General features: G+C 43.6%; 1 long non-coding RNA gene across 1 annotated transcript in view; it reads right to left on the reverse strand.

Annotated features, from left to right (window-relative positions):
- Window positions 1–448: 448 nt before the first annotated feature.
- LOC127334000 (uncharacterized) overlaps window positions 449–12,558 on the reverse strand; it is a 41,337-nt gene continuing 29,227 nt past the window's right edge. Inside the window, exons 2-4 of the long non-coding RNA XR_007871799.2 lie at window positions 1,185–1,265; window positions 986–1,087; window positions 449–885 (exon numbers count right to left, since the gene is read on the reverse strand). This is a non-coding gene — a long non-coding RNA (uncharacterized lncRNA). The remainder of the gene's footprint in view (window positions 886–985; window positions 1,088–1,184; window positions 1,266–12,558) is intronic.

Genomic DNA, 12,558 nt, shown 5'->3' on the forward strand with positions numbered 1-12,558 from the left:
ACTACGGCATAATAATACCGAACGCAATAACCACTGTGCATCGTCCTGGATTTCCTGATGCCACATCCTGATCTGCGTATTGATGACCTCCGCTCCTCCTAAAAACAATTTTTAAAACTAACATAAAAAATGGAAGCAGAGAGCAAACTAATCCCACGGAAACTCACAATCTTCTTGATGCACTTCTCGTCATGAGTCTGGACCCCCGGTGGAACTAAACAACAACTGTGCATATGAGATGGTATTCAGACGCATAACACCAAAACCAATGAGAAATGAGACAATAGAATATTGTGTCATTTACTGATTTTCACCTACTTTCCGTTGAAGTTGCCAGTCTAGAGCTACTACAAAATATGGATGGCTGATAATGTTGCAAGAAAAACAATATGCGACCTCCGAGGCCTTATGCATTACTCCCTCCGTCTATATTAGTTTTCGCAATCTATTCACAAAATGTGTCTAGATACATCCAAATCAGCGACAACTAATATGGAACAGAGGAGTAGTTGTTAGTTTGTACCATTCTGGGCCTAAATAATTAGGTTAGAAAATTGACTGTACTCTCCTAGATGGAGATACAAAACAATGTAATATGGAATGTAGGTCTAACACATTTGCATAAGAAAAACTCCAGCCATGTCACTTGAAATATTTAGCAAAAACTGATGGTTCTAACACATGTGCCAGCGGTCCTGATGGTGTGAGTTAAGAAAAGAAATCATAAAAAAGTAGCACAGCGATTCAGGGGTAATCTTTGAGTTTGCCAAGGAAACTATCAGTTTTTCTAGCTTTGAGCCCGATGCTGCACAGCTTGTAGCAAAGCACATACCCTGCAAGTACACCATTAGGTGACACTTTGCAAGTACCATGGATCTTGTATTCCTGTCATGATCGGCAGTAATCAATAATTGATCAGCAGTAATCATAATTTTGTACGTAAATTCCTATCATGATCGGCAGTAACCACATAATTTGGATTCACCTTCTTGAATGCTTCTTGAAGGGTGCAAAGAGGATCTTCAGTAGCACATTCCAATTCAACATTCTACCCTCCTTAATTTGTTGCAGCAAAGACCTTCCCATTCTGTAATCCTAAAGCAAATTAGTATTTTACATTCGGCTGAACTATTAAGGTCACAAATGCAAAATGAGAAAATAGGTATTTTTCATTGTTACCATACCTTCCCCTTTTTATTTTGTGGGCCATACTGGAGAAAATCTACCAACTGAAGATCTGTGATATGCTTCTCTCAAACGTTACCCTGAAAGCAGATATAGTCGTATTGAGACTTTGGGGTTCTACTATGACTCATCGGTGCAAACCTCCAAACAAATGATGTAAAGTTATATGAATACAAAGGTAAATAGGGTATATATTATTAACTTACACGTTCTGCAAAATTGATATTCAAGGTTCTCTTCTCAGGGCCAAAAGTAAACAAATAAGCATCTACTTTGAGACTATCAGCAAGCTGCACATCTAATCGTTGAGGTTATCTTGATTAATCAGGTTATGAGCTAGCAGGAGCTTTCAGGCATTTATTAGTATACACTACAAGAAAAGTTGCCATGGCCGACGAAGTTGAAGTAGCGCCGTGGTTGCTGGTGTACCATGGCCGACGATTTTGGGTCTGTCCGTTGTGCATGTCAAAACGTTTTTTTCTCGTTTTTGAGGCCACCTAGCCCGACGAAACCGGCCAAAACGTTGCGTATGGTGGCCCGGGACGTGGTGCATCTCGAATTCTCGGGTTCGCCGGCCGAGTCAACGCAAATCCGCACCGCCGAGGGATGTAGGGCCCAGATGGCAGCCTCTCTGGCATTGTTTTTTTTCTCGATCGCGCCATCTCGTTCAACGCTCTCCGATCGAGCCGTTTACGATGCAGGATCATGGGTCCCGCATGTCATCCTCTATGAACCAAAATTCTTTCTATTCTTGGATTTTTTTTTGACCCCCTGATTTCTGGCTACTTCCTTTTTCTTTTGATCCCTTGCCGCCTTCGAAACGTTGACACCGCTGCTGCTAATTGGGACCCGCATGTCATCCTCTATGAGCAATCAACTTTCTTTTCTTGGAGTTTTTTTTGGCACCTCAAATTTGGTCACTTGCCTTTTTCTTTCGATCCCCTGCCGCCTCTCAAACGGTGATACCGCTGCTGCTAAATGGGACCCGCATGTCATCCTCTATGTACTATAAAACTTTCTTTTCTTGGATTTTTTTTGGCACCTCATATTTGGTCACTTACCTTTTTCTTTCGATCCCCTGCGCCTCTCAAACGGTGAGACCGCTGCTGCTAAATGGGACCCGCATGTCATCCTCTATGTACTATAAAACTTTCTTTTCTTGGATTTTTTTTGGAACCTCATATTTGGTCACTTGCCTTTTTCTTTCGATCTCATGCCGCCTTTGAAACGTTGACTAAGCTGCTGGCTCATGGGTCCCGCATGTCATCCTCTACGACAATAAAAGTTTTCTTTCTTGAATTATTTTTGGCTCCTAATATTTGGTCACTTGCATTTTTCTTTCGATCTCATGCCACGTTGAGGACCCTGCAGCCTCATGGGACCCGCATGTCATCCTCTATGTACAATAAAATTTCTTTTCTTGGATTATTTTTGGCTCCTGATATTTGGTCACTTGCCTTTTTCTTTCGATCCCGTGCAGCCTCTCAAACGGTGATACCGCTGCTGCTAAATGGGACCCGCATGTCATCCTCTATGTACACTCAAGTTTCTTTTCTTGAATTATTTTTGGCTCCTGATATTTGGTCACTTGCTTTTTTCTTTCAATCTCATGCCACGTTTGAAACGTTGAGGAACCTGCTGGCTCATGGGACCCGCATGTCATCCTCTATGTGCTATAAAAGTTTATTTTCTTGGGTTTTTTTTCACCCTCTGATTTTTGGCTATTTCCTTTTTCTTTTGATCCCCTGCCGCCTTGGAAACGTTGAGTAAGCTGCTGACTCATGGGACCCGCATGTCATCCTCTATGTACAATCAACTTTCTTTTTCTTTTGATCTCAAGCCGCATTTGAAACGTTGAGACCGCTGCTGCTAATTGGGACCCGCATGTCATCCTCTATGTACAATAAAGTTTTTTCTTGGATTATCTTTGGCTCCTGGTATTTTGTCACTTGCCTTTTTCTTTTGATCTCATGCCGCCTTTGAAACGTTGAGTAAGCTGCTGGCTCATGGGTCCCGCATGTCATCCTCTACGAACAATAAAAGTTTCCTTTCTTGGAGTTATTTTTGACCCCTAATTTCTGGCTATTTGCCTATTTCTTTTGATCTCCTGCCCCCTTTGAAACGATGACGACGCAGCTGGCAGGTCGGTCCCACATCTCATCCTCTGTGAACAATAAAAGTTTTCTTTGATGGATTTATTTTGAACCCCTAATTAATTTCGGGATATTTCCTTTTTTCCTTTGATCCCCCGCCGCCTTGGAATCGTTGAGGATGCTGCTACCTCATGGGTCCCGCATGTCATCCTCTCAGAACGGTAAATGTTTCTTTTCTTGGATTTTGTTGACCAAACGATTTTTGGCTTATTTTTTCTTTCGATCTCCTGCAGCCTTTAAAACGTTCAGGGCGCTGCTGGCTCACGGGTCCCACATGTCAACCTCTATGAACAATAAACGCTGAGGATGCTGCTGCCTCATGGGTCCCGCATGTCATCCTCTCAGAACAAAAATGTTTCTTTTCTTGTATTTTTTACCAACAGATTTTTGGTTTATTTTTTCTTTCCATCCCCTGCCGCCTTTAAAACGTTGACGACGCTGCTGGCTCATGGGTCCCCGATGTCAGCCTCCCCGTACAAGAAACATGTGATATCTTGATTATTTTACAGACAATAAACATTGTATTTCGCTCTGAGCTATTGCAAACGGATAAATTAAATCTTTATTTTTACATAAACAAACTTATATGTTGAATCTCCTTGTTTTGTGTTTTTGCGAAGCATAGGACTTTCCTGTTTTTTTTAGAAAAATCCAAACTTTCCTGTTTTGGAGTGGGCTGAAATTGTACGAGTCAAAAGGCCCAGCAGGATAGTTTGAAGGCCCATATGTCCAGATGCAGCCCAATTGAAATATTTCTTTTCTTGGATTTTTTTCACCCCCTGATTTCTGGCTACTTCATTTTTCTTTTGGTCCTGTGCCGCCTTGGAAATGTTGAGACCGCTGCTGCAAAATGGGACCCGCATGTCATCCTCTATGTACAATAAAATTTCTTTTCTTGGATTATTTTTGGCTCCTGATATTTGGTCACTTGCCTTTTTCTTTCAATCTCATGCCGACTTTGAAACGTTGAGGAAGTTGCTGGCTCATGGGTCCCGCATGTCATCCTCTATGAACAATAAAAGTTTCCTTTGTTGGATTTATTTTTTACCCCTAATTTCTGGTTATTTGCCTTTTTCTTTTGATCCCCTGCCCCCTTTGAAACCATGACGACGCAGCTGGCAGGTCGGTCCCACATGTCATCCTCTATGAACAATAAAGGTTTCCTTTGATAGATTTATTTTTTACCCTAATTAATTTCTGGCTATTTCCTATTTTTATTTTGATCCCCTGCCGCCTTGGAATAGTTGAGGATGCTGCTGCCTCATGGGTCCCGCATGTCATCCTCTCAGAAAGGTAAAAGTTTCATTTCTTGGATTTTGTTTACCAACTGATTTTTGGCTTTTTTTTTTTGTTTCGATCTCCTGCCGCCTTTAAAACGTTGACGACGCTGCTGGCTCATGGGTCCCCAATGTCAGCCTCCCGTATCGCAAATCCTCTTCCGCAAAGGTTGTATTTCTAGCTAGATAGCTAAGGTGGATTCGAATCTGCCGTGGTTCAGGCAGCTCAGGTAAGCCTTCTTGCACTGATTAATGGAACTAGTGTATAGCAAGGTCAAGACATGTGGCTTGGTGTAATGAATCTATTTGAGTCATGTTGTGGATTCAATCTGATAGTTCTCTAACAGGTCAGCCAAAATAGAAATTAAGTTTTTTTCTAAAACGGAAATGCAAATTAAGATGAACACAAACATTAGTTATCATAATAGCTGATCATACATACATACTTGCTTAGAGCAAAAGCTTGCCGTAGTTTTACCACCCATACAATTAATTAGCAGCTCAGATAAGATAACCTTATATAAGTATAACTACAAATGCATTTGCTAAGGGCTCATGGGACAATAGAACTAGACAACCGCAAACTTGATGACCAAAGCATGTCACGGTGGCATCGAAAGATCTTTACCTTGAACTTTGATCCAATGCGAAGTTTGGCACCGTCAATGAACTTTTTCCACCTGGAAGTAACAGCCAAGCGGCCATCTGTGGGACTGACGGAGTACCGTCCCTCCACGGTGAGACCTTCACTCTCCACGACGAGGGAAATCTTGCCCCTTCGGCCAGCATTGAGATCCTTGGCGATACTTTTAGGCAATTTCTGATTCAAAGCAAGAGATACCAACAAAAATTAGTGAATGGCACCAATGCACTGAAGACTGAACCATGTGAGACTTTGAGCAGAGAAGACATCAAGATAAGAGCAGTTATGCTGTCATATACTCACGAACATAGCCTTCAGATGCGTCCTGGTCACCACACGGGTGGCCAGCAATGAGCTGAGACCTCGGTGATCTGGTGGGGGCGAGTGCGGGAGCACGGGCTGGTACACGAGCTGGTGCCGATGCAGGAGACTTTGGGCAGGTGTGCAATAAACGGTGCCTCTAGAGGAACCGGTGCTGATGCGAGGAGATCATGGCAGGTGCGATGAACGGTGCAGCTAGAGGAACCGATCTTGATGCAGAGCCTCTTTGGGCAGGTGTAGTATATGGGGCCTCTACAGAACCAATGCTGATGTAGGGGCCTCTTGGGTAGATGCAATGAGCAGTCTTTGAGTACGGGAACCGGTCTTGATGCGGGAGAGTGGGAAGCGGTGCCGGTGCTGGTGTGGGTGCCCTTTGTGACATCCGCTCTTGTTCCATCGGGGGGATCTGCAGCTTTGATCATGTTAACTTGACAAGCTAGAACAGAGGGAATGGTTTAGAACAACTGCTCGTAATGCAGTAATCAAAGGATATGAGTACAAAAAAGTTACATATTATATATTTGGAAGTGTCTCCAACTCTGTAGCGATTACATATATCTGCCCGTTTGAGTTTCGATGCTCAGCTCGTCGCCCTTCTTCGCACCGTAGTCAAAAGCAAACTTTCTCCAATCATGTCCATACAAATATGTGATGGCTCTGCGTCTTGTAGACATACACCTCATAGACCGTGTAGGTGTTCATCAATTTGCCATTGCCATGCATATTGAAAGACCCTTCATGCTGACACATCTGGTTAATCATTGGACGAAGTTCACAAGGTACGATCTGCAGTGAAAATTGATACTAATGTAAGAAGCAGAAGACTAAAAACAAGACTTTACTATATGCCAATTCATGCTAAACCACCGAGAATACATACCCGTAACTCTGTGAAGGAGTTATTAGAAAGGTAGATAGAGCCATAGTAGGTGTTATATGCGGGTATGTACATGGGCCCGCCATATTCCCATAAGCTCGGCATCGGGATGGTGAAGGAAACATGGGTGTTACTTCTGGTGCGTAGCGCTGTTTTTATGTGGAAGAATTAGGTTGTGTAAAGTGCATAGTTTAGAGCAATGCAAATGTTGACAAGCGAGTGCATAACACTATGTTACAAACCGAGCAGTCAAAATTTAGTGTATGATGAGTATAAGCATGCTAATTTGGCGTTTCCGAGTTCCAAGAAGCAAAGATGAGCCGGTGATAATATCAGAAATAAATCATGGCATGTATATGTGGCTTAAGAAAATATACCCGAACCCTTGGATGGTTACGGCCCGGCTGGTCCTTGGACTTGAGCTTATATAAGCATCCGTAAGGTGGGGCTGATGATAACTTGGTGGCAGCCTCTGCGGATGCCTCATCAAAGGCGGCTTGCAATCCTTTTGAGCAATGAAGGCTTAGCAGCTTCAGTCTGCATATGAAAATTGATGAGCAACGAGACATCAGCAGATGATATATAAAATGAATCTATGAGACAACGATGCATATAGTGCTGGATGTAAGTGGAAGAATAGGGTTGTGTGTGTTTCTGAACTATTGGTAAGCATAATTAGACAAAGCCGGCAATAAACAGACAAATCAAATCATGTATGAGGATTAAGAAAATATACACCTTAAAAAGGATACCACCCAGTGGCCCGTGGCCTTGTGCTTGAGGAGGTTTTCGTAAGATGGTGGCGGCACCATCATCTTCACAACAGCCTCATCAGATCATTTTTATCCATTTGAGTAGAGGCACGAAGCTTCATCCTGCATATGAATAGCAACAGAACTCATCATTGATATTTAATAAATCTATGAGATGGACTGATGCAAAAAGTGCGGGATGTAAGTGGAAGAATAGGGTTGTGCATAGACAACAGTTGACAACAATGCAAATGATTACAAAAGAAGCCAACGAAACTCAACGAGTTTATATCTTTGGATGAGACAGATGAAAAGTGAAAAATTAGTGTATGATGATTGTAAGCAAACGCAGTTGTTCGAACTTTTGGTAAGCATTAGGCAAAGCCAACAGTAATTAAGCAGAGATAATAATAAAATCATGTATGTGGATTAAGAAAATATACCAGATTCATTAAAAGGTCACCACCCACTGGCCCATGGCCTCGTGCTTGTAGAGGTTTTTGGATGATGGTGCGGCACCATCGTCCTCACAAGAGCCTCATCAGCCTCATTTTGCATCCATTTGAGTAAAGGCGCAGCGATTTCAGCATAAGAATGGGAACAGATCTCAAGCAGTGATATTGAATGACTCGAGACAGACCGATGCATATAGTGCTGGATGTAAGTGGAAGGGTATGGCTGTGTATGGACAACAGTTCACAACAATGCAAGGGTGTGTTCGGTTCTGAAACAGCGTGGAATGGAATGGAATGGTTCCATTTCAGAGGAATGGAATGGTTACATTTTTTCGGTTGGGAAAAATGGAGAGCGGAACAGATCAAGATTAAACTAATCATTTGCCTCAAAATTGTAATTAGCAATTGCAAATGACATTTAATCTCAAAATCGTAATTAACAGCGCCTAATGGTGCTCTTTTAATCTAAAAATCGTAATTAACATCATTTTTTGTTGGGTTAGGGGAACTGGAGAGTAGATGAACATTACTGTATGATGATTGTAAGCAAACGGATTTGGTGTTTCTAAACTTTTGGCTTCGAGATCTTATGGGCTTCAACTATAGCCTACCCCAACTTGTTTGGGACTGAAAGGCTTGGTTGTTGTTGTTGTTGTAAACTTTTGGCAAGCATTAGAAAAAACCGACAATAAACAGACAAATATCAAGGCATGTTTTGTGGATTAAGAAAATATACCATATTCATTAAAAGATCACCACCCAGCTGGTGCGTGGCCTTGTGCTTGTAGAGGCATTTAGAAGATGGGGGCGGCATCAACATACTGGCAGCCTGATCAGCCGCAGTTTTGATCTTCCTTTTGAGTAAAGGCCCTAAAGTTTCAGTCTGCATATGAATAGCAAAACAAAAGGTAGACCTCAGCAGTGATATTGAATTACTGTATGAGATAGACTGATGCATATAGTGGATGCTCTTAGCCTTTTGCACCATGAACACTAGCTATGGACAGACAAAAAAACTACTCCAGTTGACTCAGCTTTGTCTAGATACCTCCATCCCAAAGCTTAAGGCTTATTTATTTTTGAGAAATCAAAACAAGTAAAGTTTGACCAAAATTTTAGAACATTCTATCAACAAATATAATATTGTGTAGATACCGTATGAAAATATATTTCACAACCTATTTAATGATATTAATTTTGTATTTTGCATGTTAATGATTTTTGGTAAAAGCTTAGTCAAACATGGTATAGTTTGACTTTCTAAAAATAATATAATCCCTAAGCTTTGGGATGGAGGTAGTAGTATCTAGAGCTAAAAACACATCTAGATACATCCGTATCTACAGATAGTTGAGTCAATTAATTTGGATCTGAGGGAGTATCAGATTCAGACTACATCATGGTAAGTTGGTTAAAAAAAATTACCCCTCGGCGGTCCCTGCCCAGCTCGGCAGTGGCATTTCGCTTCTTGTGCTGCAGATCGGGCCATGCTCCTGCAGCAGGTGGGGCGCTATTCTCGTTCCCCATAGCCTCAGCACGGAACCTGGAGGTACCAACCTGATACAGAGAATATAGAGCATGGTGTCACAGAGGCTTTATGCACAAACAGCTGAAGACATGTGCTACTTTAAGCATCTTCCGTAACGAGGAACAGTTGAGGATGCAGATAGACGAGTGGATAAGCAAACGGAGTACTGCTTTGCGGGGCTGGGGACGCAGCTCGGGCTCGATAGCCCACATGCGTGGTGGCCTTACGCTCCATTGCCCCCACCACCACCACCGAGGTATTTCCTTTCCTGTACAAGCTGACAAAAGATACATTGAGGATCTGCAGAAACTACAAAGGTTGCAAATGTCGACAAATAAAGGAAGAACACCCCAATCCAAGCAAAGGTAGCCCCCGCCCCCACCCCCATCAATCACTCCCAGCGCGAGGGTGACCAGAAAGACACCCCTTCGCCCAGAATAGGAAATAGTAGATGCGCAAGATATCGAGGTGAGGAAAAAAGAACCGATCTCGAGAAAGGAAAGAGCATTACTAGTACTACCTAATCCGCTTGGTCTAGATGCAGCTTGCCCCTCCAAGCTGGATGCCTGGACGGTGGAGGCGAAAGGAGGGGATCGAGCTAGCGGCTTGCATCCGTCGGCTGTCGGCACTCGATCGGGAGAGACAAAGGGGGCTACATAAAGGGGAGGGGTAACATATTTTATTACACAGTGAACTTACTGATGTGACTAGTCATTACATGTCTCACTGAAACTGGGGCCCATAGTGTGGCACCCCAAATTCACTTGAACCTCGGCGGGACGCATTGGCGCGTCAAGAAAACCCCCGAATTGTAGCGGGAAAATGAAACATTTCACAAAAAATCGAAATTCAAGCACACTGCCACGCGCCAAGCACGCGGGCTGTTCCTTCCTCTTCCTCGGTTCCTCCTCCCCTATCCGAAAAAACCCCAAATCCCAAGCTCAAACAACAACAAAAAACCAAATCCCTGGCCGCCATGCATGTCCTCGTTAACCCGCCGGAGATCGTTCCCGGATGAGGCGGACCCCCGCCCTGAGATCCCGAGTTCGTCCGTTCCGTCCACCTCGAGGCACTGCGTCTTTGTCTCGCAGCCGGCGGCTTGAGGGCGCCGCAGAGGAAGTTCCACCGAAAGTGCTCATGGCAACCGTGCAAGCTCACCGGCGTGCCGTATCCCGAGAGGAACTGGTCAAAGCTTTGCTATTCGCAAAAAAGCGGGCCAAGATCTGGTCAAAGCTTCGTCGATGGCTTGCCGCGAGAGCCTTGGAGTCCGAGTCAATAAACTAGCTCTTTGGAGGACTTGGGCGGTTTACACCGATTCATATTAAGCGACTCAAGGTTGTTAGTCTAGTTAACAAATGCATCTAGATACATCCATATCTAGACAAAATTGAGTCAATTAATATGAATCGTAGGGGAGTGCCTGAAAGTGTTTCATGCTACCAATTAATGCGCTGGCAGGACTGGCTGTAGAAGTAATTGTGCTACTACTCATACGATGAACTGATTGTGTGGGTGTCAAATTTTGCAACGCGATCATCCACTGAATGCTTAATTATAGTTCTAGCGCCAAAGGCGTACAAATCATAACAAAGATAGTATATACTACAGCACCAGAACATAAGAGTACGAATCATAAAGTAGCTCAACATTTTGCATCGGGGCTAGGTGGTCCTCAGACTACCGGGACGCCCCTGATGATCTCCGGGCGTGCATCCGCTTCAACGCAAAGCTGTGTACTCGGTCCACGGCCTCCTTCGGTAGGCTGGATAATCTCAGGTGCAGGACCTTCATCTATGAAAGGCTCGTCATCAGTACCATCCACAGGTGCATCAGGGCTGGGTGGTCTTGAGACTACCCGGACGCCACTAATGATCTCTGGGCGTGCATCCACTTCAACGCAAAGCTGTGTACTCGGTCCACGGCCTCCTTCTGTAGGCTGGATAATCTCAGGTGCAGGACCTTCGTCTATGAAAGGCCCGTCATCAGTACCATCCACAGGTGCATCAAACTGAGATTCATCTTCAAATCTCCTATCAATCTGGGAGACCTCTTCAACTCTCTGCTTCGCAATTAGTACATCAACAGATTAGACAAACATCTAAGGGATGCAACCTGAACAAATGCCGTTTTACATATTTACCTTCTCATCTGCACAAGACATGTCCCAGCTGAAACCCGGTTCCTAAAGCAAGCGCTTTTTCTCTCCTTCCCGTCCATCCATCTCAACAAGTTAAATTTGAGTACGTAACTTGCACAAAGAATGCAAACTATTGATCGAAACAGCGGCAGCATCAATATAAATAATTAACTACATATACCAGCACACATACAGTGTGAGCAAGATCTGCTTCTCCCGCTGAAGGATCATTATGTGGTTCACCATGATAAACCCACCTAACATATGTGCGGTCCATCCCAAAAATGTGTAAATGATCTTCCACTACATGGTGAGGCCTCTTCTCACCATTCATACATGTGCAGCACGGGCAATACACGTCCAGGTCGTGACCTTCATGAGCTCTAATAAACCCCATAAAGGGTTGAACACCATTTATATATGAAGGGGAACATAAGTGTCCATGCAGTATCCAAGTTCTGTCCATCTGTTTAATTATGAGATACAATGGTTGGTGATTAATTTAAGGCGAAGTAGGAAATGTATATCCATCGAGTACAAAACTATACTAGTACATGATTATGCATTTCAGCAATCATGTCGAGTACAAAACAAAAAATGCCCATCGACATTTTAGCAAACAGATCGTGTACAAATCTCTGCCATGGCATTTCAGCAAATTAACGGATCGAGTGCAGAACTAACTCTATATGCCCACGCAAATGAACAAATTGATCGAGGACAAATCGAGCGGAAAACTATAAAGTGCCAATTAGTTCGAGCATACTGACGATTTTTTTAGCAGCATCAAGAAAATATAAATCATTAGGCCGTCTTGCCCGATGCATGATTGAGCTAGAGATAGCAACCCTACCGTGGATCAACTTGACCGCCGGTGCGTCTCGAGAAGAACGACGGGGAGGGGAAGCTTCTTCTTCGCACGGACGGGACGGGGAGGGGAAGCTCTTTGCACGGACGGGGATAAGTTGTGTAGCGGTGGGTGGGGGGTCATGCGGCCGGGCCGCCCGGTAGGTGGTGTTTAATGGAGTTGCGTGTGTAATTTGCCGTGCACAAGGTTGAGGAATAGGCGGTTCCCTTTGCCGCGCGCACAATTCAAACTATCCCGCCCATGTAGTTTAAATTCGCCCTATTTTCGTTAAATCGACATAAAGTCATGTGAGTGGGTGGAAATTAGCAAAGTTGCTTGAAAAATAGTAAAAATCTAGAATTATCCTTTAAATATGCTCTACT

The sequence above is a fragment of the Lolium perenne genome, chromosome 2 (assembly GCF_019359855.2).
Source record: "Lolium perenne isolate Kyuss_39 chromosome 2, Kyuss_2.0, whole genome shotgun sequence".
In the NCBI taxonomy this organism is placed as follows: Eukaryota; Viridiplantae; Streptophyta; class Magnoliopsida; order Poales; family Poaceae; genus Lolium; species Lolium perenne.